We start from the raw sequence: 26,695 nt of genomic DNA on the forward strand, positions 1-26,695 counted from the left end.
GCTGGCGCCAGCAGGACACCAGCGCCAACTGAAGGTCCTTGTACCAGGAAGAAAACAGTGCTTCTTCCTGGAAGGAGAGTGAGTGCTGGCATTTCGAAGGCCCTTGGTAGGAACTGGGTAGGGAAGCTTGGGGATAGTGTGTAACTGGGGGAGAGGAATCTGGAGTCCTCCAAGGCGAAACATCGGCGATGCAGAGGTGGGAAGGGGGTGGGGAGAACAGATGAAAGCAGTGTGGGTAGAGATGTATCGCCTAGCGGTGGAACCCCCCTCCTTGTTTTCAGTTAAATCTCTCAAGAACTGCTTCAGGCCAGCAGCTTTATTTTGGGAACAGTGAAAGGGCTGGATTTTGCATTAGGGTTGGTTGGGGGATGCTAAACGGGGAATTCCATGCAGATGCAGGGGGACCGGAGGACAGAAAATCCCCTGGGAATTAGCAGGCTTCTTGTAGGTCTTTGGAGCTTTATAGACTAGAATTGGTGGGTTCAGACAATTTCACCCACATATCACGGGGAAAGGAGATCTCCAACTGGCATCTGAGTCACATCTATAAAATAGCGTGCATACTAATAGTTGTTTTTTAAGCTCCTATCCCATTAGGCTTTCTGACAATTCCGTCTATTCTGTTTTCATGCCCCACTGAATATGGAATGAGCAGGGAGGAACCTCAGGAGCGAGCTTTTGAAATTCTGCCAGCAGACCCGAGGAACGCCTAGATCAAGGGCACTCTGCCCTGTGAGCTGGTGTGGTGGGTGGAGGGGGCAGTGGAGATCTCAGGGCTCACCCAGGGTATTTTCCGCGGGCGCGCAGGGCAGTGGTGGGCAGCTGAGCCCAGGGCCCCTCCTCAATGTCAGCGGTGGGCGGTGCCTGGCGAACAGTGCTCCGGGACAGCTGGCTGCCGCGTTCGGAACTGTGACAGGTTCTGCAAATAACAGCTGCGGAGCAATCTTTATGTTTGGACAACGTGGAGAGGGCCATTGTTCACAAATTGGGCTCTTCAACAACACCTGCGTGCACAGATAATAATCCATTGTCGGTCTCCGATTTACAAAGACAAAAGATAGCCGGGGAGGGAGGAATTAGCAGTTACTGGAGATAGCAGAACAACTTTTGAGCGGAGGAGAGTCAAATGAGGACTCCAGGTTCTGTTCCTGGATCGAACAGGGATCGTATTTCACTGTGGGTTTCTCTTGCATTTGTAGATAGTGAGCATTACCTATTTTATCCTTGAGGGCCACCAGCACCACCGCTGTTAACATCATTTCCTATGCAGTTGCAAACCGAGCTCCTTGCAGTGCAGCGATCAATACTAGTAATGTGGCCCCCAGGATAAGAAAGGTCACACGTGTGCATGTAGATAGAAAGGCTTATGAGGTTCAGATGGTTTTTACTTCATGGAGGTGGCAACATTAGCACGTCAAAACCAAAATGGAAGCAACATCTAAACGCACTGGGGAAGAGCCAAATCATAATCCTCTTTATCCTTCTGTTTAAAATCATGCGGTAGCACCAGAGGCAACCTTGTCTCTACTGCCAGTATCTTCCATTCTATAATACCGGTGTCTTCCATTCCTACAACACTCTGTAGTATAAGGTTAGTCTTCTTACTTGCATTCTCTCACTTGAGCTTCAAAGGGACAGTGTGAAGTTGGTAGAGAGTAGTAATTCCATTTTAACAGAAGAGGGACTTGAATCTTGGGTCTGCTCACTGCTTGTTAGGTGCTCTGTCCCCTGTGCTGCTGGATGCAACTTCGATGTTGAGTTATTTGGAGTTTTGGGTTATTTGGAGTTTCTTTTTTCTCTGTTCAGCCTGTATAGAAAGAACAACTACTACCAGGCACAAGGTAGGTAATAGGCACACAGAATAGGAGATACATTCCCTGCTCTTCCTTGCTGCACTGTCTAATGCAGTATCACTAGCCACATGTAGCTATGTACATTTAAATTCAAATTAATTAAAACTAAATAAAATAAAAAATTCAGTTCCTCAGTCACACTAGCCACATTTCAAGTTCTTATTAACCACATGTGCCTAAGGGCTTCTGTATTGGGCAGGACAGGTAAAGAACATTTTTATTTTCATGTAAAACTCTATTGGACAGAATTGCCTTTAGAGGCTAACAATCTAGTGAAGTTTAAGAAAATCTCACTTCTTTTTTGCCCCAAATATTTGCTTTGTTCTTCAGTTCAGTTGTTCTTGGTCTTTTCAAAAGATAGTCCAAACACTAGTTGGATGTAAGTGTGAGGAACAGATGCCTCAAATTCTACATTCCAGTGATAACACACTAAAATATCCAGATTTCAACAAGAGATAACAACACATTCAAAGAAACAGAAGTGATGGCCTAGTAAAGGAGAAGATTAAAGCATTAGAAACCACAAATGAAGAGGATCAGACTTGGGACATGCCAGACAAAGACTTTAAAACAATTGTCCTAAATATACTCAGAGACCTAAAGGAAAACATGGAATAAGAACAAAAGGAAATAAGGAAAACAATAGATGAACGCAGAAGGAATATCAAGAGAGAATGAAATTATGAAAAGGAACCAAACAGAGTTGAAGATCACAGTACAGAAATAAAAAATTCCCTAGAGGAATTCAACTGCAAGTAGGAGGTTGCAGAAGAAAAAATCAGTTAATTTGAAGATAAGACAATTGAATTATCGAGTCTGAGGAGCAGAAAGAATGAAGAAAAGTGAACAAAGCCTGAAGACCCTATGGAAAATCATCAAAAATACCAATATACACATCATGGAAATTCCTGAAAGAAAGGAAAGAGAGAAAGGACCTGAGAGAATATTCAAAGAAATAATGGCTGAAAATTTACCAAGTTTAATGAAAGACATGAATATACAAATCCAACATGTGCAACAAACTCCAAATAGGATGAACCTGAATAGATCCCCATGGATCTGTAGATCTATAGATCTATAGATCCAGGGTGCCATGTTATAATCAAACAGCTGAATGTCAAATATAAAGAAAATTCTCAAAGTTTCAAGATAGAAGCATCATGTCACAGATAAGGGAACCTCAATAAGAAGGCAGTGGGAAGACATAGTTAAAGTGCTGAAAGTGAAAAATCGCCAACCAAGAATTCTGTATCCAGCAAAACTGTCTTTCAAAAATAAGAAAGGAATGAAGACATTTTCAGAGATGCAAAAGCTGAGAGACTTCATCACCACCAGACTGGCTCTACCAGACATGCTAAAGGGAATTCTGCAGGTTGAAAGGGAAGGATGTTAGACAATAGGATGAAGGTGTGTGAAGAAATAATGATCTCTGGTAAGAATAACAACTGGTAAATATAAACACTAGTACTATTATATTTTTTATTTGTAACCCTTTTTTTACTTCCTACAGGATCTAAAAGGCAAATGCATAAAATATAAGGATAAATCAGTGGTTTAGGGCTCATAATGTATAAATATGCAATTTGTGACAAGAGCTACATAAAGGTAGGTGGATGGAGGTGGATCAGAACATAGTTTATATATACAATTGAAGTTAAGTTTGGTATCAAAGCAAACGTGATTGTTATAGATTTAAAATGTTAAATTTAAGCCCCATGGTGACCAAAAAAGAAAATATCAGAGAATATGCAAATTCACAGATAGAATGTGGGGTACAGGTAACCAGAGTGGGAGCAGGGGCAATAGGAAGTTAATGCGAAATAAGTGCAGGGTTTCTCTTTGGATCGAAGAGAAAGTTTTAGCAATGGATGGTGATGAGGCAACTGCAACATTGTGAATGTGATTAATCCCACTGAATGATATGGGTCAGGATAGGAAGATTTTTGTTGTATACATGTTTCCACAATTAAAAAAGAAAGAAAAAAACTAAAGAGCTAATGGCAATTAAATGCAATACATAATACTGGATGACGTCTAAGAATGGAGGAGAAAAGGCTCGAAGGACATTATTGGGACAAAAGAAAAAAATTGAAATGTAGAATGTAGGCTTTTTATCATCATTAAATTTCTTGAACTTAAGTGTACTTAAGGTGATTATGTAAGTGAATGTCCTTGTTCATAAGAATTGTACATGGAAGTATTATGTGTTCAAGATGTATGATTGTGTAACCTGCTCTCAAATGTTTGGAAAATGGATAAATAGGTGGATAGATAGGTAATAGAATGATATGGCAAAGATGGCAAAATGCTAAAATTGGTGTATCTGGGTATCTGGATGGGGGTGGGTGGATTTGGGTATAGCTGTATGGGGTAGTAGTATTTTTGCAACAGTCCTGTAAAGTTTGAAATTATTTCAAAATAAGAAGTTACAACACAATAACAAAAGATAGTCATGTAGTTTTTCAGTGTTAATGAGATAAAATTTGATGCACAATTAATGAGTTTTGCCTAATGTAAGCAACCATGCAACCACCACCACAATCAAGACATGGAATGTTTATATCATCCCAAAATGTTCCCTTGTGCCTCTTCCTATCCCCTGCTATTTTTCTTCCTATCCCCTGTTCCAGGCAACTACTGATGTACTTACTGTTATTATATATTAAATATGTAGTTCTTGAGTTTGTATAAATGGAATCATATAAAATGCACTCTTTTGTCTGGAGATTCATTCATGTTGTATGTATCAGTGGCTAGTTTCTTTTTATTGCTGAGTAGTATTCTTCTGTATGGATGTATTACAGTGTTTATCCATGTACCTGTTGATGGTCATTTGGGTTGTTTTCGGTTTTGGTTATTATGACTAAAGCTGCTATGAACATTTTCATAGTAGTCTTTGTAAGGACATATGTCTCCTTCCATTTCCTAAAAGTGGAATTGCTAAATCATATGCTAAGTAAACATTTAACTTTAGAAGAAAGTGCCATCCCGCTAAGCAAAGTCATAGGATACAAGGTCGGCACATAAACATCAATTGTATTTCTATATAATAGCTGTGAGCAATCAGAAATTAAAATGAAAAAAGAATGCCATTTATAATAGTACAAACATAATAAATACTTAGGGTTGCATGTGACAAAATTTGTGCATGACCTGAACATAGAAAACTATAAAATATTGCTGAAAGAAAATTTAAAAGACCTGAATAAGTGGAGAGAAATACACCATGCTATTGGATTGGAAAACTCAATATTGTTAAAATGTCAATTCTCCCCAGATTTTTTTTTTTTTTTGGTAGCAATTGAAAAACTGATTTTAAAATTTATATGGAAATTGAAAGAATATAGAGGAGTGAAAATAATATTGAAAAAGATGAACAAAGTTGAAAGATTCTATACTACTTTACTCTGTGAAGCTGCATTGTTAATTAGAACTCCCAAAAGTAATTTTCTTTTTACCTTCAATCTTCCCTAATTTGGGGAATCAGGAAAAAAAAAAAGAAAGGCAATCTCTTATTCACAGTTTGGATTGAGCTGCATGTGTAGTTCTATTCTACCTAGGTTTCGGTTTCATGATTCTAACCATTTACAAAGTCCTCTCCATTTGGATATTCCAAATAATTAGGCACAGCCAAAGCAGAAAGTAAAGCACCTTTACTGCTTTTCCAACGTCCAACATCCATTCCCCTTCTTTATTTGTGGTAACCTGATGTTCCTCTGAGGAGTCACTCTCTCCCTTATTCTGGGTAGAACTGACTCTTCTCCCAGTGCTCGGCTGGAGCATGCGACCCAGCCCAAAGGGCATCACATTACCTGGCTTTTCTGATTGGTTCCCAGGTCAGTATATGTATTAGTTTACAAGCTGCTGAAATGCGATATACCAGAACTAGAACAGCATTTACAAAGAGGAATTTTATAAGTTACAAGTTTACAGTTCTAAGGAAGTGAAAGTGTCTAAATTAAGGCATCAACCCTTCACTCAAGAAGGGCCTGTGTGTCTGGAACACCTCTGTCAGCTGGGTAGTCAGGTGGGTGGCATCAGGCCCCTTGCTCCTGGGCTCTGTTGCTTTCAGCCTCTGTTCCTGTGGGCGTTCCTCACTTTACTTCTCCAGGGCTGGTTTTCATCTCTTGGCTTCCCTTGGCTCTCTCCAGGTTCTAGCTTGCTTAACATCTCATGGCAATGTCTGCTAGGCTCCAAGCATGTCTGCTAGGCTCCAAGCATGTCCAAACATCCATGTCCCTGTTCTCTATGTTTACGCATCTGTGTCAGCTCTGCTGTGAAGTTCCTGTAGGCTCTGAGACTTCTGTCGTTTCTGACTGTCTCCAAAATGTTTCCTCTTTTAAAGGATTCCAGTAAACTAATCCAGACCCACCTTGAATGGGTGGAGTCAAATCTCCAGCTAATCAAGCATCACTCCCACAACTGGGCGTGCCACATCTCTATGGAGATAATCTAATCAGAAATTTCCAAACTACAGTATTGGGTTAGGATTAAAAGAAACACCTGCCTCCACAAGATTTGATCGAGATTAAAACTGGGGTACATGATACTTTCAAACTGGCACAGTATACAACCCACATTGGATCAGAGGCAAACTCAGAATTTTGTGGAAAAGCTTTCTTTCTAAAACATGCCTAAATCCATAAGCATTGCCAATAATTCTTTAATCCCCCTTAAAGTTAGAATACGTCAGGTTTTACATAAACTCAAAACAAAATGAAACTCCGAACTTTTTAATCTCATCTTCTAAATCCATCTCAACGTCCCTTTATTTTTGCTAAAGTGACATAACTATTCTCTCAAGTCTCAAGGTAACTTAACTGCTATTATGTCAGTAGTTTACCATAAAAAATAGTTTATTTCTTGTCCATGTAAAGACCAAGTAGTGCTCCTACTTGGCAGTCAGCCTTCCATGCAGTCATTCAGTGGCCCAGGCTCCTTTCATCTGTGAATCTGGCCTTCTTAACAGCTTCAGAGTCCTCTTCATCTATCAGGAGGATGGAGGTTAGAGCACAGAAGCAAATGTGTAAGGCTTTTATGGACCAGGCCTAGACGGGGAATGCATTACTTCTGTCCACAATTTCTGTCCAGAACTCAATTATCTGAAACCCCAAATTGCATAGGAGACTAGGGAAAGTGTTCTAGTTGTGGCCTCAAGAGGAAGAGGAAGCTACATTTGTGTTCCTTGCTTAAAATATTTGGTCATTTGTTGTTTATCCCTCTATTTGAGTTAGTTTATTTAGGTAGCCACCAAGTCCTATTAGTTATTTTGCAATGTCTCACTCATCTCTCCTTCTCCTCCATTCTCTCTGCCGCTTTCTTAATCTGGCCCCAATTCTTACTCTCTCCCTGTACCAACCCATTCTGCATTCCCCTCCACCAGACTTCTCAAGGGCAGCAACTGCCTTTTTTGGCTCTGTTTTCTCAGAGCCTACCGTGTACCTCAAAAGCATCAAAAAATGTTTGCTTTTTGAAAACATGACAGGCTAATCTTCCTTAAGCACCAATTTCAGCATGTCATTCCGTTGCTGAGAAATCTTTAGGAGATCTTGTAGCTTACCCTGTCAACCCCACATTTGTCTGTGTGTTTTTAAGTGCTCGGGCCCTTATTTCCATCCTGTTCCACAACCTTCTCCACTGCTCTCAAGGCCAGTTCCAGCACAGTGGCTCCTGTCTTCTTGGCAAAAATAGGCTGAGGCGCACCAGTTCTGACTGCAGGGAAAGTGGGCGGAGGTCAGCCCTTCAGCCTCATAACTCCTGCCACCTGCATCCCCTTACAGCCCTTTGAGGGGTAGTGTTTAACAATTACTGATCAAGTCTAATCCTTTTATTTTACAGATGAGGAAACAAGGACTTGCTTAAGATTATACACAATTAGTGATAGGAAATTGGAACCATTGGTTCTGGACTCCAGCACCAGTGTTCCTTCCTAGCACCTGCCTCATCTTTATTCTATTTTCTTTGGTGTCTCGTATACCTGTGTAAGAGATAAACTCTACAGGGAAAATTTGATATCAGAGGGTTTGAAGTCTAGTGAAATTAGCTATGATCTATGATTGAAACTATGAACAAATATACTTATACATATGGGCAAAGATTAGAAGGGAACGCAGAAAAAACAAAGTAATTAAATTTGATGGGTGGAAGGACTATGAGTAACTTTTCTTTATTTGTGCCAGATGTGATGATGACTATCTAACAAAATTAACTGAGTCCAAAGATCTTCTATATGCTTTTAATACAACCAAGGACAGACTTTCCTCTTGCTCAAATTTCAAAATGTACTGATTCCGATGCTCTGTATTCTTTGAAGTTCCTCTATAATCTTTCTCTTTTCCATTCTAAACCTCTTCAGGCATTTGAGAGTCCAATTCACACCTGAAATTTATTATTAATAATATCATTGAAATGAATCAAACCTGTGATTTTCCACTGTAATTTCGAACATTGTGGGGGACATTTGCAGAAGCATGAATGTAGCCTGAAGGGTTATGATATTTATGTTTCGTATCGATATGCAGCATGAAAAATCCTTTCAGATAGGATGGCTGTGAGATCTCAAAGGCAGATAATTCTTCAGTTATGTTCAATAATATAAAAATCAATTTTTAAAAAAGATACCATCCCCAAGTGACAGAGAACAAAGACAAGAAGGAGGCTGCTTTGAAGAAAGGCTTGAAAGAGAACTGTGGGGTGGAGGGGGTACTCATAGCATGTGATTGGGAGTAGACCAAGCTGAAGCCATGGGGAATGGAGACGCTGGCATCTCAGAGCAGCCATCCTGTGAAAGCGAGGATACTGTAGTCTTTGTTCACTACACTCGGGGACAAGGACCTGAAACTGGATGTTTGTGAGATTTAGCTGACATTTTTGTTCCTAAGCTCTTAAGAGCTAGCGGTCAGGTTTAAAGAGCCATCATTGAGAAAACTTGCCAGATCACAGTCTGGGCAAAGAAAGAAAATGAAATGCTGCTTTTGAAAATTTTAAATCACAAGGAAACTGTCATCTCAAAGTACTTATTATAAGCCCTGTTTGGGACTTGTTGGATTTTGTTGGATGGGGCCCTTAGCTGCCCCACAGGGTTTAGTAGTTTGTGTGTTGCATAAAGTCCACAGTTGGAACAGTAAGTGGTGACTGAATCCAGCCTGGCTCTACTCATTGGGTTCTGCAGTGTTGTGAGATTGCCTCAGTCCAAAGGAAGGGAACCTTTTTCTAATTTATTCAAAGTTGATTTGCCAAGCCAAGTGCTCAAATGGCATGCCCTTTTCTAATTTTCACAAAAACACAGAATAAGCTTATAGTGGCCCTGAATTGGGGAAGGGGAGTTTCAGAAAAGTGAGGGGTTAATAATAGAACTAGAAGATAACATGGAGAATTTAATTGAGATGGAAATAGAAACATTCAAAATGTTACAAGATATCATATAATCCATTGCTGGATTACCACCAGAATTCCATTCTTTTCATCTGTTCTTCATGCCCCGAACCCCTACCCATCTCCTTTCACTATCATGTCCTTCATGCTCATGGCTTTAACCTTTATTTGGATGCATGGGTCTCCCAAATTTCTATCTCCAGCTCGACTTCTCTCCTTAATGCTAGGATCATCTGTTTACAACATATATTGGAAATATAGGCCACCTGGGTGGCTTTGATGCATCTTAAACTCAACATGTTCCCAGTTATATTCATTATCTTCCCTAGACCCAAACCTGTTTTCTATATTCCCAATCTTCCAAATCCATTGTGGCCTCTTTATTTCCCTTGCCAATGTCTTGGTTTAAATCTAATAGTATCATAACTGATTTGCTTCCCTCTTCTCTCCTCAATTTAATGTGTCCTCCCACTTCTGCCATGTAATTTTTCTGAAAAGAAAATCTTTTTATACTGCTCTCCTCCTGTGCTCATTTGAAATTGTCCCCTAGAAAAGCCATGTTTTAATCAAAATCCCATTTCATAAAGGTAGAATAATCCCTATTCAATATGGTATGTTTGAAACTGTAATCATATCATCTCCCTGGATGATGTGATTTAGTCAAGAGCGTTGTTAAACTGGATTAGGTGGCGACATGTCTACACCCATTTGGGTGGGTCTTGAGAAGTTTCTGGAGTCCTATAAAAGGGGAAACATTTTGGAGAAAGAAGGAGATTCAGAGAGTTCGGAGAATGCTGTAGTACCACAAAGCAGAGAGTCCACGAGCCAGCGACCTTTGGAGATGAAGAAGGAAAACGCCTCCCGGGGAGCTTCATGAGACAAGAAGCCAGGAGAGAAAGCTAGCAGATGATGCCATGTTTGCCATGTGCCCTTCCAGCTGAGAGAGGAACCCTGACTGTGTTCACCATGTGCCCTTCCACTTGTGAGAGAAACCTTGAACTTCATTGACCTATTTGAACCACGGTATCTTTCCCTGGATACCTTTGATTAGATATTTCTATTGACTTGTTTTAATTGGGACATTTTCTAGGCCAACTACTGTAAACTAGCAATTTATTAAATTCCCCTTTTAAAAGGCCATTCCATTTCTGGTATATTGCATTCTGGCAGCCAGCAAACTAGAACACCTCCTTAAAACTCTATTGTCCTTTTTTGAGGTATAAGGTCTTCATGATCCGGTCCCCATATATCTCTCTCCAATCCTAATTCCTATTTCTTCCCCCTTCATATTTTGCACTCCAACAACTCTGACCTTGATTATACCATACCTTCACTTCTCCATAACTTTCTCCTTGTTGATCCCTCTGCCTGGGATATCTTGGCTGTTCTTGTCTACCTGTTCAATTCCTTATTCATAACTTTCTTTTCATGGGGAAGCCCTTGCTGCATACCACCCACCTAGGATTAATCTTTCTCTCTTGTATGATACCTTTATATTTTGCACATCTATTGAATGCTTACTGCACTATTTAGAATGTATTTCTTCATGTGTTAATCTTCCCCTCTAGTTTGAGCTCCATGACATTAAGGATGAAGTCTCAGTCATCCATGTGTAATCCATGCCTGTAAGTTTCTGGTCTCATCAGCCTGAGCCTATTACAAAAAGTCATCCAGTGTATGTCCTATTTATATCCAAGTGGTAATGGCACAAGTCCCTTCCGGTTCACTTGCCAGAAATGGGCTTTCTTTCAAATGTCCCTCTAGATATTTTTTTGAGAAACTTTAAGGGGACTGCTCTACTCTTGTTCCCATTCTGGCTTTGAAGTAAAGACCCATGCAGATCCTAGCCTACAACTGCCACCATAAATGCTGCGAGAGCTCACAAGCTAGTGATGGACCAGGGATCGATATTGACCTCAAATCAACCAAACCTTGGTTGGCTATGACTTATATGGCCTGGCCTTAAAAGTTTAACAGGCCAATCAGGTGTTTTTACTTGGGAATTTGACATTCAAACCACTTAAAGGAGTTGCCTGTTGGTAGCAGGATAACAAGCTGACAGAATGCTTGATGGTAGTTCTAGGACCCTAGCCAACCAAACCAGGGAAAAATCTCTGGAGTTAGAAGCCAAGGAAACTATGTATGAGTAAGCAGGGTGGCCAGCTGGTAGAAATGGGGAAAGAAGTAGACATGTAGCTCTTTAGTAGTGGGGCACCAGACAGAGGGAAAGTTGTGCACCTCTGCTGCTGAAGACAGAAAATCCAGAGTACCAGGAAGCATTAGTCCCACGAAAACTCGTTGTACCATAGTTCTTGTGACAGATTTTGTGACATCCCTGCCTCCCCTACCTCTTATTTATTCTTACAGAAACTCTCCTCCCTCCCCAGGAACCCGCTTGTATAGGTCTCTTTTCTTTCCACCTCAATTAAACAATACAGTCCATAATAGTGGATCAATTAATGCCTGTTGAATTAAACTGCAGTAAAATCAGTAAACTCATTAGGGATTTTAAAAAGGGAAGGAGCAATATAAGCTTTTTGTGGTCAAGGTTTAATGAAAGAACTAGTAACTTGAAGAGTGATGGAAGGGCAGAGATTCTGAGTCTGAGGTAAAGCATAATAAATAAACAAGGGTCATGCCAAGGAAAGGCTGGTTAGAGAGCAGTAATATGAGACTGTGTAGGTAACACTGAAGGCAGGAGTGTCCTCTCATGATTTTTCAGGCTGCCCCCTACCCTGCCGCTTCCCTTTGCCCAAGTCATCATTTGGATTAGTCTGATTCCAAGTCTTGGGAAAGACAAAAATGACTCCTAAAGAAATCAAAGAAGATGGAAAGGTAAAATTGTGCTGTAATAATCCCACAGACAGAATAAGTGTTGTAGTGGATTATTATGTTGTCTAAAAGCTGTCTTTGTGAATGGCGAATGACACTTGTGAAATTTTCAGCTATTTACTTTGCAGTGCTTCCATTTCCATTCTGTTTGGAGTGATGGTTTCTCCCTTCCAACACCTCCTCTTTTTCCTTCATCTTGGCAATGGGAAATAACCTGACAAGGTGCACTCAGGAACTCTCTCAAGGTATAACCACTCAAGAATTCTGGAAAGTTCCACTTCTTCAGTTGTGTTTGACTGTATGAGAGAGAGAGAGGAGAGAGAATTATTTGACTGTATGAACTAAAGAGAGAAAGAGAGAGAAGAGAGAGAGAGGAGAGAGAGAGGAGAGAGAGCAGCAACTGAATGGGAGCTACAGAGAGAAAATGGCCAGCACTGGCCAGCTGCCAGGGAGACAGAAGAGCATTGGTGAAGAAACAGCCCAAGGATGGAGGAAATACTTGAGGATAAAGCAAAACCTTTAACATGCTTCAGTTTTGCAGAACAAATGTAAATGTGTCTATGTATTCCTCTAAAATTTAGACTTTTGCAGCATTTAAAATTCAACATTTAATATTTCACTTACTTTAAAAATAGATAATACTCCCATGGCATGGCATTTACTATTTGCACAAATGTTTATAGTGAAAATTAAATAACTGTCTCACTCATATCACTTATGATCCCTCTTTGGAGACAACTTTTTTTTTTCTAAGTTGTTTTCCAAGGACAATCCATGCATTAACTGGTATATGGATCCTTTCCCTTTTCCTTTTCAACATAAATGGCAGCATACTGTATCTACCATTCCCTACTCAAATTTTTCATTGCTTAATATATATCTTCATTTCATTCAAGGACTTATAAAGTTGCCTTATTTTTTAATGCCTGCATGATATTCCATAGTATGAATGTAACATCATTTATTTAACAAGTTTTCTTACTGGTGGGTATCAAGGGTGTGTTCAATCTTTTGCTTTTACAAGCTATGCATTAATAAATAACATTATTTATATATCATTTCACATGTATGAATTTATCTATAGGAAAAATTCTAGAAGCAGAGCTCTTAGCCAGAGCAAATCATGTATGGAATTATCTAAAGGGAATTAAGAAAGTAGTTCAGTTTTGATGTGTTGGCTGAAGCAATCCAACCCAATGCAGCACAACATAACACCACACAATACACACGATATAATACTATATAATACTTAGGGGCCCAGGTCCCTTGATATCCTGTTAGCATTATTTTTCATTACACTTCAATAAATAAATAATCTAATATTCATTTGGGGAACATAAAGGATGATTTTACTGTATGCAGCTGATTAAGGTAGTTCTTCAGAAGCAAGATAAAATTAAGTAATGAGACCTCTTTTCCAACAGGATATTTATAGGTTTGAATTTCTAGCAGCAATATTTGAAATATGAAATACCGTTCATCAGGATCAAAACCAAATTTCTGGGGCAAATATAATAGTTCATCACTTTGACAGCAAGTGTAATGTGACAACCATTTATCAAGCATCTTCTATATGCCAAAAATCACCAGGTCCTAAAATATATTCTTCCTTGATCTAGTTGCCACCAAAGCTCTCAGCCTTGATGTCCACATCTCTAAGTCAGAGACAAGAGTGCTTACCTCATGCATAGGGTTGTTGTAAGAATTAAATGAGATAATCCATACAGTAGTTAGCAATATGCCTGGCAACAGCTGGTGCTTCACAAGTGTTAGCTATTTAAAAATTTTTTTTCTTTATTTGAGAAGTTGTGGGTTTACAGAAAAATCGTGCTTAAAATACAGATTCCCATGTATCACCCCACCACTCAAATTTCTCTTGAGTGAAGCTTTAATGCAAAAATCTTGTAGGTGCACCTATGGACTTCATCTGCCTTTATAGGAACAGGTTGTGAGGCTGCATCTGTCCAGATTGCCAAGAATGTCTGTGTATACCTGAGAGATGCTTTCATTGAAACATATTGCTGAGGGGCAGGTTATTGGGGGAAGACATGAAGTTCCCACCTATCTCTAAGGGTGGAAGGCCACTGATATCCAGAGGGGGAATTGTTGAATGGCCTAATCGCTTTAGGTCTTTTGGTTGTTTTGCATCACTTACTGGAGTCACAGGGTGTGTGGCAGAATTATAATTTGAAATTCAGCCTCTTGGCTCCAAAATAAGTGTTCTCATATACTTCATTTTACTACCTGAGAATAAAAATGACTGAGGACCTCTAATTATTCAGCCCAAGGTATTGCCATGTGAAATGGAGGAAAAAAAAATGTCTTGTAAAAGATTGATAATTTCCCTGACACAGGAAATTCTTTACCTCATGGATCCTAAGGGACCCATGATAAGATTCTGGGATGTAGGAGTCCCTGAAAATTGCATGCAGCATTTTTTGTATATATGTAGAGCAGCTTTTTCATACTAAGAGAGTCCATAACTTTCTACAGAGTCTTGAAAGGGTTAGTCTATGTTTCCACTGCCCTAGAAATATTTAGTTCTGTTTTAGAAAGCCAGTTATAGACCTTTTTATTTGCCCTCTAAAGACTTTTCCACATACTAGCACATGAATTTTCTCAAAAAAATTACTGTTGGGGGTAAGTGGAAAGTACCATTTTCTTCATTTTGCTTAACAAGGAATCGCGATGCAGAAAAGCTAAGATGATTCAGCACCAGGAAATGTGACCTTAAGTGTCCTGCTTCTGAAGCTGGTCTGGAGGAAGCCCTTTGCCCAGGGTCCATTGTCTGTGATTTGTAGTTCCTTGGCTATAAGGACTGATTGACTGGTCTGGCCTCTAATTCTTCTACAATTGCATCAAATGTTCCTGCCTCTGTGCTTTCTACTCAAGCCATTTGCTTTGCCCTGAAGCTTTCCAATTCTACTTAGCCTGCAAGGCCCTGCCTGTGCTTACCTTCTCTAAGCAGCTTCCCTCACTACTCCATCTCTTCCTTACCATAACAGGGCTTTTCCCTTACTGTAACAATGCTGTACTTAAATCTAGATAATTTGGCAAAACATTATCTATCTACTGCCTTGACTCATTTCTCTTATTCTTATCTCAAACTGTTACCTGTGTCTTGCTTTTTTTTTAACCTACATTTACCTGGCCACAACCATCTGGGGCTTTCATGGGAAGGGAACAAACAGTACTGTAATTCTCAGGCTCTGTCTCCATCTCGAGAAAACCCTCATTATTTTGGGCATCCCTACGAGAGTCTTCATGTAACCTGAACATGGTCCCCTTGCTCCTGTGCTGACTTGGACCAACAGTGAGGGCTCCTGCCGAGGCCTCCTGTGCTCCCAGAGCTCTGATGAGGCAGCTATAGAGGTGGTTGCTCCTACTGCTGATACCTGCTAAAGCCCAGGAGCATGAAGGCCACACTGAGCCAGAGACCGCTCTGCCTACTCTGCTCACACAGCTGGAGTCCCACCATAGGCTGACTCCAAGTTGGCCTCTGTGTTGAGTGACTAGGCGTCCCTAATCTTCGCCTCTGTATGCTTCTTTATTTCTTGAGTCCAGACTGATGGGTCTCAGCTCTGAAGGGCCTAGATAATATTTAACTCCATAGTTCTTCCCATTTTATTTGCTGCCCCCTCCTCATAGAAGGCAGCTATGAATTCATGGGAATTGTAGTGGATTGAGTAGTTGCTACCTCCCCACCCCATCATGCTCACCTGCAACCTCAGAATGTGGCCTTATCCAGAAATAGGGTCTTTGCAGTGGTAATTAAGGTTAGGATCCCAAGATGAATTTGGGTGGGCTCTAAATCCAATGACTGGCATCTTATAAAAAGAGGACACACAGGGAAGAAGGCCATGTGAAGCTGGAGGAGAAAATAGGGTGATGCACCAAGGATTGTCAACAACCATGAGAAGTTAGGAGGAAGGCGTGGGGCAGTTTCTCACTTGGAGCTTCCAGAAGGAACCAACCCTACTGATACCTTATTTTCAGACTTCTAGCCTCCTGAACTGTGAAAAAAGAAATTTTGTTTTAAGCCACTCAAGTATGTGGTAGTTTGTTCTGGCAGCCACAGGAGACTAATACAGGGATGGTACTCTCTTGAGCCCAAAGGTATAATCACTGGTCCAGGTTTGCTTGACTCTCTTTCTCTTAGGGTGAGCTCTTTCCTAGGAGCCCCCCTCTCAGTGTTGATACACTACAGGTAGCCCTGGGGTCACAGGTTTTGTCCCTAATATACTATAAAACCCTTGCAATAACCTTACAGAATTCGTCCTTCTCCTGTCTCCAGAGAGGAAGTCCAGAAGATGACATAGCAAAGCTGCCCAAAATATTAGTGGCAGAACCAGGCTTCTTGACTCCCAGTCTTGGGCTTTCTTTACACACCAATGACTTTCCAGCTCTTTTCTTTTTTTTAGTTAAAACCCAAGTATATCCCTTTCTTCAAATAAGATGTTCCAAGAAATCCATTATGCAAAATAAATTCAGCTGCTCTAGAGGAAAAACTGAGTGAACATAGGGGTTCCCATAGCTCAGCTACATTTTCCCTAAAGGCAGCTGGGCCCTGAGTTTTGTCAAGGAGGCATACACCAAAACACGGCTTCCAGAGGACCCAGACTCAGCCACTTACATCATAAAGGGACATTTCCAACCCAGAAAGTTCGTTTCACACAGGGCAGAAAGAAGCCCGGTTTTTATCTTGTGGTGATTTTTTCTTCCTCTCTCTCTCCCATTGCTTCTCTTGAGTTATGTCTCCAACCCTCTGTGTGTTTTCTCACTCATCCCTCCCTTCTAACTGGCTCCTTGAAGTGGAGACCCTTTCATCCTGGTAGGTGATCACCAAAAGTCTTTTAAGGAGCAGTAAAATGAGATGGAGAAATAATCAGAAGCCCCAAGGCTGTTTTAGGTGGTATTTTGGGTCTCACCAACACTCCCTCTGAGCTTCAGGTTTTCCATTTGTGTTTAATAATGCCACACCCGGGCATTCCAGCCGAGCTCTGTAACTGAGCCAGGGTTTGTAGACAGCTGGAGGGAAAATGTGCTGAGAGGCAAGACCTCCATGCCCTCATCCTATCTGGACTCACCCAAATAGCCTCAGTCAGGCTCAGCACCAGCAGGGGCTGAGATGGTCCACCTGTGTGGTGGAAAATGTGAGGTGAGCCACAATAAAGCCTGTATTCTCTCTCTTACTCCCTCCCATGGAAAGGGATGACTGCAGAATGAGTAATAATCAAGGATACAGAATTGACTTGCAAGAGAGGGGTGGCCATTCAGAATGACTCATGAGATTGTATCTGATTAATGAATATCTCAGTCCTTCCTGGATATGCTTTAGGAGAAACTAAACTCTAGAAATTCCTTCCCTCATGCCACAACCACAAACTCCAGACTGTTCATGCTTTCCAGGTAGGGAAAAATGAGGTTAAGGGAGGGGAGCTGGATTACAAAATGACACTTCCATGTTTTAGATGCATGTTCTGGATTAAAATGGCCATTAACTCAAGAGACTATTCCAAAACTGTGACCATTTGTCTGCTCTTCCAGGAACTGCATATGCCATGGCTGATGGTTATTTCCCTGGCCCCTCTCTTGATGCAGCTCTGGGGCCTTGATGGGTAATCATAGCTCATAGCACTTTATAATTCCAGAAGTAACTTCCCATGTGTATCAGTCAAGGTTCAGTGTAGGTGACAGAAATTGCTTTAATAGTTTAAGCAGAAAGGGATTTAATATGGAGAATTAGATGCTTACCATATGGTAGGGAGGACTGGAGGAGCAGGCTTCAGGCTGGGTCCAGGGACCAGTCCTGGAGCTGTATCCCAGAATTGACCTGCAAGAGAGCATCTACCATTGCCACATCAGAAAGTTACTGCCAGAAATGTTGGCTCTAAGAATATTCTACCTTCATTGTAATTTGGGGGTCAGAACTGTTAGCTCCAGAGTCATGTGACTCCAGCTTTGAACTGCACCAGCAAAATGCACACCTTATGTCTGCCTCTCTCCTTTCTTAACTTTCTAAATTCAAGCCCTATGCAAGGACATCTAATTGACCAATCCCAAATCACATCTGGAAACATAGCTGCAAGGGAATCAGAAAACTAGGTTTTAGTTTTCCCAGCCTCTGCAGTACAGGAAGGCACCCTAGAAAATTGGAATAGGCATCTTTTCTATACCTGTCATCCATATAATATCTCACTTAATATTCACAGGAAACCTGAAAAGGGACAGGAGAGGTATTAATCTCATTTTAACATATCATCCCCCTAGGAAAGGGGGGATGATGGTGGAAATAGAGAGAAAATGGCAGGGAGACTGGGAAGTCAAGGACTGGTGGGCTGAGCAAGTGACATTTGTGTTGAGGTCTGAAGAATGCTAGAAGTTAAACTAGATGAAGGGCTGAGCAGGAACAGAATTCTAGGCAGGACGACTAGCTTGTGCAAAGGTCCTAGGACTGGAGGGTATGCTACAACAGAAAGGAAAAGGGGATGTGACTGGGGCAAGGGAGGAAAAATGTGAATTGAGGCTGCAGAGGCACAGGGTCAAAGAGACAAGCACTTGAGGCCCCATTAAGGAATTTGGCCTTTGTCCTAAGAGCCATGGGAAGCCATTCAAAGGATTTATGGAGGGTGGTGGTGGGAGAGGTGTGTTTGGCACCTGATCATATTTACATTTTATAAAGGTCACTGCCTGTATTTGCTCACCACAGTCCACAATTTGCCACCAAATGATCACTCTCTGTATTATCATAGGAGTTTTATTTTTGCATCATTCCCATACTTTACCCTAAGCAGCAGGAGGGAAAAAAACAAAACAAATAAGAAGTAATCTATAAATCTTAAAAAGTATTAATAGGGGCTTTTGCCTTTGTGTAAATAAAAGCCTCTGGGTGAAACGATTAATTTCCTTTGTAGCTGCTTTTGGATGTTAGCGAGGGCATTTGTGTGCGCTGTTTGAAATGCTTCTGTATATTGTTCTGTGGGTGGAGATCAACAAGGTGTGGAAATGAATCACAGGCAGGACCTCTGACTGCATTTCTGGTCCTGTAGGAATTTGCTGGTTGCTCATTGCCTGGTTCCCTTTATGAGTGTGTGTGTGTGTGTGTGTGTGTGTGTGTGCGCGTTTGCGTTTGTAATCTCTGTTTCCAGTTGGGGGAGGGTGGGTCTCCTCACACTAATCAGCAACCTGGGGCTTGGGATCATATGGTTGAGGCCAACTTTAAGGAAATAAAAAAATCAGAAATTAAAAAAAACTGCTAGATATGTTACTGTACTCTAAAGAGTGCCAACGTTTTTAAAAAAGCCAGTCCCTGGGAGTCAGGATTAAACTTCCTTCTGAAGGATTCTTCCCTGAAGAATCCCCTAGCAAGTATGAATGTGGTCTCCTGCATGTCATCTCACCCAGCTGGAGACCTGGTCTGAGTCCTAGCTTCCTTACCATATTGTGGGCTCCCTGATGATTGCATCTTTACTATGTCTTTGTATTCCTTATAGCACATCTTGGTTGGTTGATGGTCTGAGTGCAATATATTCACAAGTCCCAAGATTCTTAATTTTCTGTGTGTCATGGATGCCGTGGGATGGGGTGTCCATGGACCCCAAGTTAAGAACCCCTGCTTAGGCTAAACCTCCCACAGGACTTCTCCTTAGTGAACCTCTTTCTGATTTTTCCAGGCCAATACATTGGGGCATTGTCCACACTGGCCCTGAGACCTGTGGCTAGGAGAAGGAAGTGCACTCTGGGATGTTACCCCTGGGACAGCAAGTGGAAGCACCTGCCCTCGTGGGCAGTTGGACTTCCCCTTCCTGCAGAGGTGTGCAGAGCCAGGTCTGCAGATGCACTCTGGGATAAGGTACCAACAACACTTTCAATGTGTGGGCCAAAGACAATATCCATTGCTTTCCCTTGTCTCTTTTTCATTGGTTCTCCAGAAAAGCTACTAATGGACACAATTTGGCTTATGTGCTGGCAGCCTTTCAAAGTCACCATTACCTATCTGGAGAGAACACTGGACTGGAAAACTGATGCTTGTTTGTATGAGCCACCAAGGTGTATTGGGTTTGGTGCTCTGAAGTTAATTTCTTTGCTTAACTGGAACAACCTCTGGCACTCTGTTTCTCTATCAATAGCTACCAAACAGGAACAGAGACTTCAGAGAATCATTTGTATTTCTATTTAGAAGGTTCGGAAAGAAGTATATACCAAGAAAAGAAGGTATTGCCCATTTTTTTTTCCTTAAAAAGACAGAGCTACAGTAATAAAACAAATGATTAATGAGGTAAAATATGAACGGAACATTGTCTCAATGAGGAGACATTAAACTTGCTGATTTTTAGCTCAGGCACTGTGTATGTGTGTGTGTATTTATATTAAAAGCAACCGGTTTCCTGAAAACATATAACATAGTCCTGGCCAAGAGGCTCTTTTCCTGTGCTTTTGTGCATCCTGAAGCTGTCTCCTCAGGAAGAGGGTGACTCACAGAGACTTTATGACGGATTTCTGAGTCACAAACACACACACACACACACACACACACACACACACACACACAGAGCACCCCACCCCCACCCCCCACACATGGAAATATCCCCCACAGGCTTCTACGACAGGCAATGATTTGGATGCCAGAGAGTGAGGTGCACAGCAGCAGTCACCTTGGCCCCTTGCCAGGCGCATTCCTGCGCAGCCCCTCCAGTGGCCTAAACGAAACTGAAGTTGTGGCCACAGCGCCCAACTCCAGGCCCAACTTCACCTATCTCTCTGGGGTTCTGTTTAAGGGATAACACAGAGCACCTGGTGCCCACTGGGCTGCCTGAGGGAGGCTTCTGTTTCAAGTTTCTGGTGTGAGTGATGCTGGATGTGGGAATATGAAATGGTGCATGTGGTGGCACAGTCAGGTCAATACAGGGCTTGTCTTACATCTTAATCATAGCTGCGAGTTGGTTTGGGATCCATTTATTTATATTTACATGTGGAGGACTGACCTAGACGTTAGATTTGCTCTGCGGCTAGCTAGATTTGTTACCATTGTAAACCACATAAACACTCTGGCCTCAGTTTCTTCATCTTTAAAATGAAGGAGTTAGGTTAGATCACTCTACCCATCTCTGTGCCTGCAGCAGAGACCTCTTCTGAGCACAGATGTGAGCTCATGGTCATGTGAGCTCATGTCCTTCTCAGAACCCACTCAGGTACCACTATGAGGGATTGGAGTTAGCATATGAAATAAGAACTATTTTCCACGCTAAAGACTACATTAAAAGGCAGTGGTTCTCAACTCTGTCTTTACATTAGGATCACGAAAGAGCTTTTATGAAATTCAGATGTTTGAACCCTGCCCCCTAGGGATTCTGATTTAGTAGACCTGGGGTGAAGCTTCAACATTTGTATATCTTAAAAGCTCTCCTGGTGATTCCATTGTGCAGCTGAATTGAGGACCACTGAGTTAGATGCTCACTAAGGCCCTATCTGAAGCTAATATGCAATGACCCTACGACCACCAGTTGTTATTAAGTTGGCAAAATGTTGGGTCAGATGGGCCAACGTCTGGTGGCAAGAACATCAGATTGAGAATGAAGTGACTTGCTTCTTGTTCTAGTTTTGGATGAGTTATTTATTCTTTTTGACCTTTAGTTTCCACATGTACAAGCTGGGAGTAATAATCTCTTGAGCTTCCTACTTCACCATATGTTTAGAAAGAAGAAATGGTAATACATATATAAGAGAAAAGTGTTACATAAAGTGCTACATAGGTTATTGCACGCACACACACACACACAAATTTTTTTAACAGAAATAGGACCATGCAATTTGCATAACAGTGTGTTTTAGAGATTTCTCCATGACCTTCAGCAAATTACTTAACTTCTTTATGCCTTAGTTTCCTCATATATTATTCCAAATGGGGATAATATAAGGTCATTATAAGGATTAAATTAATTAATATTTGTAAAGTGCTTAAAAAATGCCTAGCATTTTTCCATGGTTAAGCTCATACTAAATCGTTTAGACTTTTTTTCACTAAATAAATGTTTTATTAATAGTAATTAAAAAATTCTTTATCTTCATTTGTGCTGAATGACTGATTGTAAAAAATACTCCCCACCCCCCCATTTGAAATTCTGTAAAGAGGCTGTTTTGAAAGCATGTAGATCCTTTGCTGGACTTTCATATTCATACAATTATTTTATCTTAATAGATATTCTGATTTCAGCCTTTTCACTCCACTTGTTCACCTCAGTTTCTCCACTGGAAAGCTTAGGCACAATATCTTCTAGACAAGTGGTGCTGAGAGGAACTGGACTTGGTGTTACCAACCCATGGATGTAGGTTATGACATCCCAAAGGATTTGCTTGCCCAGCTGATAGGCATTAGGTCATGACCTTGCCTCTAATTTCTCTCTCGGTTTATTAGGGAAGGTACAAGAGAGGTGAAGGTATTGGCATTTTGCCTCTAGGAAGAATTTTGATTAAGGATAAACATATTCCAAGATGCCTTGAAGTTGAAGTCACATGAATGCTAAGTGACTTCTTGGCATCAAAAATCAGTCTCTTTACTGTCAGTCCTCAAAAAATAAACACTTTTACCTTCTTCGGTACCGGGAATAGCCAGGGAGGCTTCAGCTACAACAGCAAAAGCTTTTAAAATAATTACTTCTGGAATACGATAATATTAATGATTAGCTTTATGTGAAAATTGAAAAGATAAGTAGTTAAATACTAGGAATAATAAACCTTGGAAGTGTCATTGTGTAATAAGTTTGCCCTTTTAAAGTATCAGTTTTCAATGATTTTGCTCACAGTGAATTATTCAAAGAAAAAAAAATCCCTAAATAATCCTTTTTTGTAAGAAGGTGACTTCTTAAAATGATCTTTGATTTTCATACATTACAGTCAGATCCCTTCAAAACAACAGATTTTATTTTATCAAAAAAGTAATTACACTCTCATTTATGGAGTACTTTCTATGTATGGGCACTACACGTGCACAATCTTGTTAACTCTAAATAGCTGTGTAGAGTGAGTAACTAGTACAGTTATTATCACCCCATTTAAGCAATGAAGAAACTGAGGCTTAAAGAGAGTTAAAGACAGGTCTGCATGACCTGGGAACCCAAGTTTCTAACTGGTTGTTGCGTGAGCCAGAGAATTCTGTTATAATAAGACTAGTTACTGCAGGGTCTGGATATACTGCCGGCCAAATGAACTCCTGAAACATCAGAAGTGGGGGTAGTAAAAAATGTATATGAGTGTGTGAGTATGTATAGGGATGTATGTGTGTATGTGCGTGTAAAAGCAAAGGATAAGCAGGGCGAGGCTTTGGTAGACCTCATAAAATCTGACTCTAGCAAGAAATTGCCCCTGCCTGGGGACAGACTGGCCTATGGAGGGTGGAAACAGCCGGCAGCTCCCCTTGGCAGACAGGCAGAGATGGCTACAGGGGGGCACCCCCGAGAAGAGCAAACCCCTGTCGGTTTTGTAATTAAATTAAGGATTCGGGAAGCTGTATTGAAAATTCTGCTTGGTAGCTCAGAATTTAAAATCACATCACTGCTTCTTTGATCATTGCTGGAACTAATATAATAGAAATCAGAATTTCGTTTTCTATTTTCTTTTCAGAACATTTAGTAGACTAAAGACTCAAAGAAGTTCAGAGAATTCCAGTTGATATTCTTATCTTTAAAAACTTTGCCACGTTTTTTTTCTCTCTCTACATATAGGACAGTTATTGTAGACATGCTAAAACTTCACCCGTAAATGCTTCAGCAGGTATCTCCTAAAAACAAAGTCCTTCTGCAAAACAAAGTCCTTCACATACAATGATTGAATCTAGGAAATTTAACATTCATCATTGACATAAAGCCATTATCCAATATACCGTCCATATTGAAATTTCTCAATTGTCCTAAAAATGTCCTTTATAATTACTTTTGTTTTAACTTTCTGACCCAGAATCCAATTTAAAAAACCAGGCGTTGCATTTATTGTCAGGTTTCTTTAGTTTCCTTTCATTTGGAACAGTTCTTCAGCATTTTTCCCCTTCTGGTCTTTATGTCAGTGACATTTCAAAGGGTCCAAGTGAGTTGATTTGCACAAGGTCTTTCAAGGTGGGTTCAATTGATTGTTTTCTCATGATTAAATTCATGAGACCCAGTTGACAGAATCAAGTGACCCAGCTGGTATTTTGAATATTATGTTGATTTTATTATTTATATTTACATATAAATATAGTCTGTGTATTATAAAAATGATAACAATATGTGATTAGACAATTTACATAGCTTTAAAATGTAGAAAATACCACATGGAAGTCCCATGCATTTGTTCCTTTCTCCAAGGTAACATTATTGACCATTTTTTGTGTTTCTATTCTGAAAAGCATTTATGCATATACCAGCATAGCTATCTCCATATTTATACGTGTCTTTTTATTTACACAAAAAGGACTCATACAATGAAAGGCACAGATGTTTGAGCCACCTTTATGGTTCAGGGAAGGAAAAATCCCAGACTGAAATGGATCTCACAGTTGTTCCCTGGTTTAAAGACAATCTCCAGGGGACTGCTTTCCATCCCTTTCCATCCCTGTCTCGATGCAAGCGCCTTGGTGGGCTTGCATCGAGACAGCCGCATTTTGATGATTAATGCAGACCAAGGTCAGCGCACATGGTAGTTTCTGGCATTGGCTCACGTAATCAAATATTTCCCTTATGGGGTTGATTGGGAGAAACTGGCGCTTGATTAACTCAGGGAAGTTTTTAACAAGGCACAAATTCTTAGGCTGAATGCTGGAACAAAGGCGTCTTCTAAAGATGCTGTTTTGCATTTTCCTTTTTCAAAAAAATTTTTTTTAATTATTATTTTTAACCCATCAGACTCCCTTTTAAAAAAAAATTTAATAATTGTGAAAGTATTCATGTAACATAAATTTACCATAAGTGACATTTAGTACATACACCATGCTATGCAACCATCATCATTGTCCAGTTTCAGAACATTTTCATCACCCCAAAGGGAAACCCCTTATCCATTAGCAGTCACTCCCCATTTTCCCTTCTCCAGCCCCTGGCAACCACTAATCTGTTGTCTGCCGCTATGGGTTTACCTATTCTGGATATTTCAAATGTATGGAACCATGTAACGCGTGGTCCTTTGTGAGAGGCTTCTTTCACTTTGCATAATGTTTTCAAGGTTCATCCATGTTGTATGTATCATGTATCAGTGCTTTTTATGGCTGAAAAAGATTTCGTTGTATGGATATGCCACATTTTGCTTATCTATTCATCACTCAGTGACCCATTTTTAAGTATGGCTACAAATTGTGGGTTGAAGATATCCTCCTGGATGGGACTTTTTAATTGAAATCTTTTTTTTTTTTTTGCAAGGGCAAGCACCAGGAAGCGAACCTGAGTTTCCGGCATGATAGGCAAGAACTCTGCCTGCTGAGCCACTGTGGCCCGCCCCTGCATGGGACTTTTTAAATTGCAAAAACCATGAACAGTGTTAGTGATCTGCTTAGGTCACGTGTTTAGCATGCCAAATAAATTGTTTTAAAATCTACAGGTCCCTGGCAACTAACAGCTGATAGCGTTCTAAAAGGTAGAAGAAAGAATGACCTCTTGACCAGAAAACAGAACCCCTAAGTTCCCTGAGGACAGTGGTCTTTCTTCCTGCCCCACTAATCCTTGAATTGCTCCCCCTCTGGGTGATAGGACCTGAGGCCTCCACTGAGTCATGAGTGAGATGAAGCAGAACAGTCATCCCTCACAGGAAAACTTAGGCATGGGGTAGCCACGAGCATCACAGGGGAATGCTGGCTGCCTAGTCATCATCCAGAGCCTCATCCCCTTGGTTTCTTGTCTGCTTATCACTGAAAGACCCCCCAGGAAATGTCTTCCTCTTTGACAAAGGTTTCTGAATTTTTGCTGCCAATGAAGAACTGCCAGCTGTTTATTTCGACTTGAACCTATAATATGGTTAACTGTGTGTGTGTGTATGTGTGTATATCTAGAATCAACTAGATATGGATTACTAATAAACTCTTGAAGAATTCATTTTGCATTTTAATGATGGAAAATCCCAGGGTTTAAAAAGACCATGGGGGAAAAAGTGCCTGACAGAGGCAAAATCTTCAGCTTCCCTATAATTAAAGTCTTGCTCCCTACTGTGGGGTGGAGGAGCGAAGGAAGTACTGACCCTGAGAGCAGGAAGATAATGTCAAATTGCTGATCCCTTGGTGGCACCAAGCATTGTTTAAGAGATGAAATCGGATGAGGAGTAACTGATTTTCCATGTTGCGCTTCTCTCAGACTTTTCCATACTTAGCATTTTAAAGACGTCAAGAGGAAAGGGCAGCCTTCACCGATCTGAAATCAGTATAGCTAACAAGGAAAACACATCGTGAAGGTGGAAACCAAGGCCTGCCTTCCATATTCTATATGGCTTATATCCTGACCCTCCATGGTGATGGCTTTTCATCACCCAGGCATCTGAACCCTTCTTACCCACTCCTACTTTTCCCTCTCTTCATTTATCTTTTCTTTTCAAGTCCCTCTCAGAATCTTGACAGTCACATCCCTCCGTGGCTAAGGCCTCTTCATGGACCCTGCTGCGAGGCCAGCCCCCTAGGTGATAAT

General features: G+C 40.8%; 1 long non-coding RNA gene across 1 annotated transcript; it reads left to right on the top strand.

The window, feature by feature from the left end:
• On the top strand, window positions 1–26,046 carry LOC143676382 (uncharacterized). Its single transcript, XR_013172046.1, has 3 exons — window positions 1–106; window positions 19,733–19,911; window positions 25,445–26,046. It is a non-coding gene; the product is annotated as an uncharacterized LOC143676382 (long non-coding RNA).
• The last annotated feature ends 649 nt before the right edge of the window (window positions 26,047–26,695 follow it).

The sequence above is a fragment of the Tamandua tetradactyla genome, chromosome 3 (assembly GCF_023851605.1).
Source record: "Tamandua tetradactyla isolate mTamTet1 chromosome 3, mTamTet1.pri, whole genome shotgun sequence".
NCBI classification, from domain to species: Eukaryota; Metazoa; Chordata; class Mammalia; order Pilosa; family Myrmecophagidae; genus Tamandua; species Tamandua tetradactyla.